Below are 5694 nucleotides of genomic sequence, written 5' to 3'. Positions count from 1 at the left end.
GCCTCCTTCAGTTGCTTTTGCTTGGTGTTCAGAAATCCCATACTGGAAAGATTTTCCAAACTGCTGTGGCTGGAGAGACTGATGCTGGAGAGACATGTTTTGTTGCAGCTGGGGCAGAGGAAGGTGTCCGGTTGTGCTGCTGTAGATGCACCAGGGCCTCTGCACTCCTCCCAGCAGTCATTTCCCATCACACTAGAGTGATATTTAGCCGCATTGATCTGCTGCTTGATTTCGGTGGAGTTGAGGGTGGATGGCAAGCTCAGAAAGAAACTAATAGCAGAACGTTATGTTTCTACTGCTTGAAAACCAGCAATGAAATGCCAGAATAATAAATGGGGTATTGTGAAAGACCTCCATAATATTATTATTATTATTATTATTATTATTATTATTTATTGAAGTCTGATGTTATGCACTGTTAATGCAGTCTATGAGGTTTACCTGGAGAAATAGTGACATCAGCACACAGCAATAGATGGAAATGGGTTTGGAATTTGGGGCAGGGGAACAGCTGGCCCCTACCCAAAAAAATGTGCTAACGAGCTTCCTTGCTAACAGTGACTTTGGATGCATAATGGGTTGTTTTTACTTACTGGGAAATCATCATTAAATGGCTAGAAAGTGCAGGCTGGCATTTTGAGGACAACATCGGGTCAGCCCTTGATGTCTGGGAGCGCTCACCGTAGTCACATAACTCGGCCCATCAGTCGACGCATCAAGCTTTTGAGAGAGAGAGAGAAAGTGCTTTTGTTTGCCACTAGGGGGTGCGCTCTTCCCAAGTTGTAGGAATCCTCCAAGGGGGATGGCTTCCAGCAAAGTTTGTCCTTGGTTGTTGAGTTAGAGCCAAGGAAAACAAATAGCAGATTGTTTGGAGGCTTGAAACATGGAACTGCAAGCAACAAAGTCTTCAGTGTCGTGCTAGAAAGCTGCTGTTGTTTTTTTACCACTATGTGGCTTTCCTTTCAAACCATGCCAGGTAATCGGGGTAGGCAAACGAAAGGTGCCGGAAGAAGAAGACCCTTCCTCTTCAGTGCTGCCATCATGGAATGTGCAAGCTTCCAATTCCCTCTCATCAAATTCCCTTTTAGGTGTAGGCACAACTGAAATAGCTTGGCATTCTGTCCTTTTGCAGAGTCCTAATGATATGATGCAGAGTCATATGATGGCTTGCATATTCCACCAAGGGACGCGGGTGGCGCTGTGGGTAAAACCTCAGCGCCTAGGACTTGCCGATCGCATGGTCAGCGGTTCGAATCCCCGCGGCGGGGTGCGCTCCCGTCGTTTGGTCCCAGCGCCTGCCAACCTAGCAGTTCGAAAGCACCCCCGGGTGCAAGTAGATAAATAGGGACCGCTTACCAGCGGGAAGGTAAACGGCGTTTCCGTGTGCGGCTCTGGCTTGCCAGATGCAGCTTGTCACGCTGGCCACGTGACCCGGAAGTGTCTGCGGACAGCGCTGGCTCCCGGCCTATAGAGTGAGATGAGCGCACAACCCTAGAGTCTGGCTAGACTGGCCCGTATGGGCAGGGGTACCTTTACCTTTACCTTTAAAACGTACCACCTTCAACCCTCTGCTGAGATGAAAAGCTTTACAGCGGAAGTGTATAATCATGCTCTTAGAGCACAGTGTTGGGAACCGCCGGGTGGGGTGCAGGTTTACCAAGAAGTAAAATGGGAGCAATACAAAGTGCCGCGCATGAGTGTGCATGCGTGGAGAGGAGGAGAAAAAGGGTCGCTGGAATCAGCCAGTGCAACCCTAGTCAGCCTGCGCTGCAAACCCTGCTATCATACCACCCAAGCAACGAATGAGCAGGTGCAACCCCTGATAAAGACCTCGGAGCAATAGTTCCATCTCACTCACGCGTGAGAGCCAAGCCACCCACCACAAAGAAAAACAAATAATCCTTAGTTATTGGTACACACACACACACACACACACACACACACACACACACACCGATTGGCCTGGGGAAAGATTCTTTCCTTCCTTAATCCCCAGCGGAGCAATGAGTCAATCCCCAAGCATGAGCAAACCCATCCACTGAGTCATCCAGGGAGGTGGAGATGGGGAATGTTTCTTTGCAGTGATTGGTTGTGTTTGCGTGAATGTATAAGTGCATATAAATTTTGATGGTGGCAGGGGGCTGCCTGTGGTTTTTAAAGACCCATGTTAGGGAACTCGGGGGTTGTTTTACAATGCATGGTGCTTTGTGTTTTAATTATTTCATGTTGCATTTCATATTTTTTTATTTCATATTTTGCTTTGAGGTGCTTGTGTAAAGTGGCCATTGAGCTTAATTGACGGTGCTGATCATCTTATTGGACCCCATGCACCACGCAGGTCCTCTGTGCTCTTGGGCCGAGGAGCAAGGGCAGCCCTTCCTGACCTCTGTGGGCCATAACTGAAGGCTCTCAGAAAAGAAAATCGCTTTCTTTGCCACTGAAGAAAAAAGCTGTTCTGTGAAATATTTGGTTTTGACTCCTTAATCCTCAATTGAAATGATGTCTTAAGTATCGTAACTGCATTTGCTAGCAGAATCACACACCGATAACATTAATCACCCAAACACTTGTTGGAGGGCTTCAAAAGAGTTTTCTCCAGATCAGTTGCAAGTTAGCTAGGTTGCTGTTTTTGGCATCCGTCTGTTTCGGGAGACAATGGAGAAGTGCCCCTTTGTGGGTGAAGTCAAACGGTTGGATGGTTACAGCGCCTGCTGTGGCTGTAGAGACGGATATGGGAGAGACATGTTTTGTTGCAGCTGGGGCAGAGGAAGGCATCCAGTTGTTGTGCGGCTGCAGCTGCACCATGGTGTTTCTTCTCTCTGCGCTCCTCCCAGCGCTCATTCCTCCTCTGGTCACTGCTGTGGATGCACAACCTGACGGTCTGTCTCAAGGCACTGCAGTTTGCAAGGGATTCCACAGGGCAGGGCTAATGCTGCCAGCCTTCATGCCACGTCTGCAGACATCTTTGTAGCACAGAGTGGGTCTGCCAACAGGCCTAGTGCCTGAAGCCAGCTCCTCGGGGAGCTAGGTGGCCCATTGATGTCACAGGTAAGTACTCAAAGTCTAGAAGGTAGTCTAGAAGACTTCTACATTGATCGACCCAGCAACATCTGGGCAGCGCCAAGTTGGTCTACAGGTCAGGTATGGGGAATCTGTTGCCTTCCAAGTGTTGTTGGACTACAACAGGGGTCAGCAAACTTTTTCAGCTGTAGGCCGGTCCACCATCCCTCAGACCATGTGGTGGGCCGGACTATATTTGGGGGGGGGGTGAACGAATTCCTATGCCCCACAAATAACCGAGAGATGCATTTTAAATAAAAGCACACGTTCTACTCATGTAAAAACACCAGGCAGGCCCCACAAATAACCCCGAGATGCATTTTAAATAAAAGGACACATTCTACTCATGTAAAAACACGCTGATTTCCGGACCGTCCGCAGGCCGGATTGAGAAGGCGATTGGGCCTTAGGTTGCCTATCCCTGGACTACAACTCCCATCATATCTGGTCATCTGCAGGACCCATGGCTTCCTCATCCTTACTATAGGGGCATCTAGGCTTCTATGGCCTGATGGTTGCATTCACCCTTAGTCAACCTCCTGGGACCCTTATATGCTAACTCATGCACACTCCTCAGATGCAACGGCTCCCCTCTCCGCAGATTATCACTCCCTCACCACTACTAGAGATGGGGCGGAAGTTGGATCCAATTCACATTGAAAGCCGAAGCAATCACATTTGCGCTTTTTGAAACTTTATGAGAACTGAAGAACAGCCAACCTTCGATAATTCGTAGCTCTCCGAATTTTGTGATGCCGTTCGCCAGCCAAAGGATGCTTACAAAAATGCATATACAGGTGAAGACAACACAGAAAAAAATAGCATGTTGAGGGAAATAGCTTACAAAAATCCATGTGTTAGTAAAAACTGCATACAAAACGTGCTTAGGAGAAATTTGCACTAAATACTGAAGATTTTCCACGAGGATTAAAAATAAATAAATCACAAACTGTACATTGACGGTGATATATAAATGATGGAAAATTATAATGAATGATGGGATGCTCTTCATGAATGCGTCCAACTCTGCCAGGAACCCAGTGAGGTTCTTTGCTCCGACAAACACAATTAATTAATGTTAGTTAATGCCCAGAGGCTGACCAAGTGTGAATAATCCCCAAAACTCATGACGGCTGCTCTATTTGGCACTGGTACGGCCTTAACTGGAGTAATTTGTCTGGTCTGGGTCACCGCATTCTAAGGAAATTTGGGGGCGGGGGAGTAGGGGAGACCAAGTGGAGGCAACTGAGGGCTTAGAATAGGCACCCCCAAATTTGGCCCTCCAGATGTTTTGGAACTACAACTCCCATCATCCCTAGCTAACAGGACCCCAGTGGTCAGGGATGATGGGAATTGTAGTCCCAAAACATCTGGAGGGCCGAGTTTGGGGGTGCCTGGCTTAGCCTTAGAACATTTAGAGCCCAAAGCTCACCATGGAACCAGGGCAGGGCCTGGTCAGTCAGTGTGGAGCCAAGATGGAATCTGGGCAGAGCCTGATGGTTCTGGCATGGAGAAACATCTAGGAGCACCTTTCTCCCCAACTTCCAACCAAGGACATGGGGCTTCGATCCCCACAGCAAAGCAGCAACCCACAGCACTTAATTCCCACCACCCATACTGGGTGAAGAAATTCTCTCTCCCACTTCAGAATAAGAGCAGGGGGGTTGAATCCTGTAGGAGCTGGCAAGAGCCTTCATCTGCCACCCTCAGATGATGATGATGATGCCCCGCCCATCTGGTTGGATTGCCCCAGCCACTCTTGGCGGCTTCCAACATATATAAAATAATGAAATCAAATCAGGTATCAAATCTGCAGGCTGTTCCTCTGTGGGTAGCTATTATCTTTTCACTGGTGCATGTTTTACTGCTGGTTAAGGACCAAAGGTGCTTGAGTTGACATGCCCAGCGTGCTAAGAAAAGGAAGAATAAGAAAGAAAGAAAGAAAGAAAGAAAGAAAGAAAGAAAGAAAGAAAGAAAGAAAGAAAGAAAGAAAGAAAGAACAGTGCACTTGAGTCTCCAAAAACCAATGGCTCAAATGGGAGCATTAGGCAGCTTGAATAGAGCAGGATTTATCCCCTGCCAACAGCTGATGAGTGGATATTAAATCCTTGGCTAAGGGAGCCCCTTCCCTGCTGGGAACAGGTGTGTGCAGCCAGTGCAGGATTTAATCCTGTCCTCCCAACCAGCTGAAGGTCAGGTGGATGTGGTTTGAGTAAAATGGCCTCAAGATCCAAATTGAAGTCCCTAGTGGACCAAGATTGGTGCATGAACCAGAGTTTCCTAGTCTTGCTTGCTCTAGAGCAGTGGTTCTCAACCTGTGAGTCCCCAGATGTTGTTGGACTACAACTCCCATCATCCCTGAGCTCTGGCCTTGCTAGCTAGGGGTGATGGGAGTTGTAGTTCAACAACATCTGGGGACCCACAGGTTGAGAAAGGCTGCTCTAGAGTTTTCAGAGTTCATGACTGTTTATGAGACTGAACACGGTGGTTTCAGTGGTTGGGCCTAATGCACTCCTAGCCCGGGTTTGGGAACCCCAGGGCACTCTAGATGCTGCTGGTCTGGTGTTCCCATCAACCCTGATCATTGGTTGTGCTGGTTGGGGCTCGTGGGAGGTGGCTTCAAACAACATCTGG

The sequence above is a fragment of the Podarcis muralis genome, chromosome 5, assembly GCF_964188315.1.
Source record: "Podarcis muralis chromosome 5, rPodMur119.hap1.1, whole genome shotgun sequence".
Classification (NCBI taxonomy): domain Eukaryota; kingdom Metazoa; phylum Chordata; class Lepidosauria; order Squamata; family Lacertidae; genus Podarcis; species Podarcis muralis.
The sequence above is the reverse complement of the archived record's forward strand: the minus strand, read 5'-3'. Positions refer to the sequence as shown.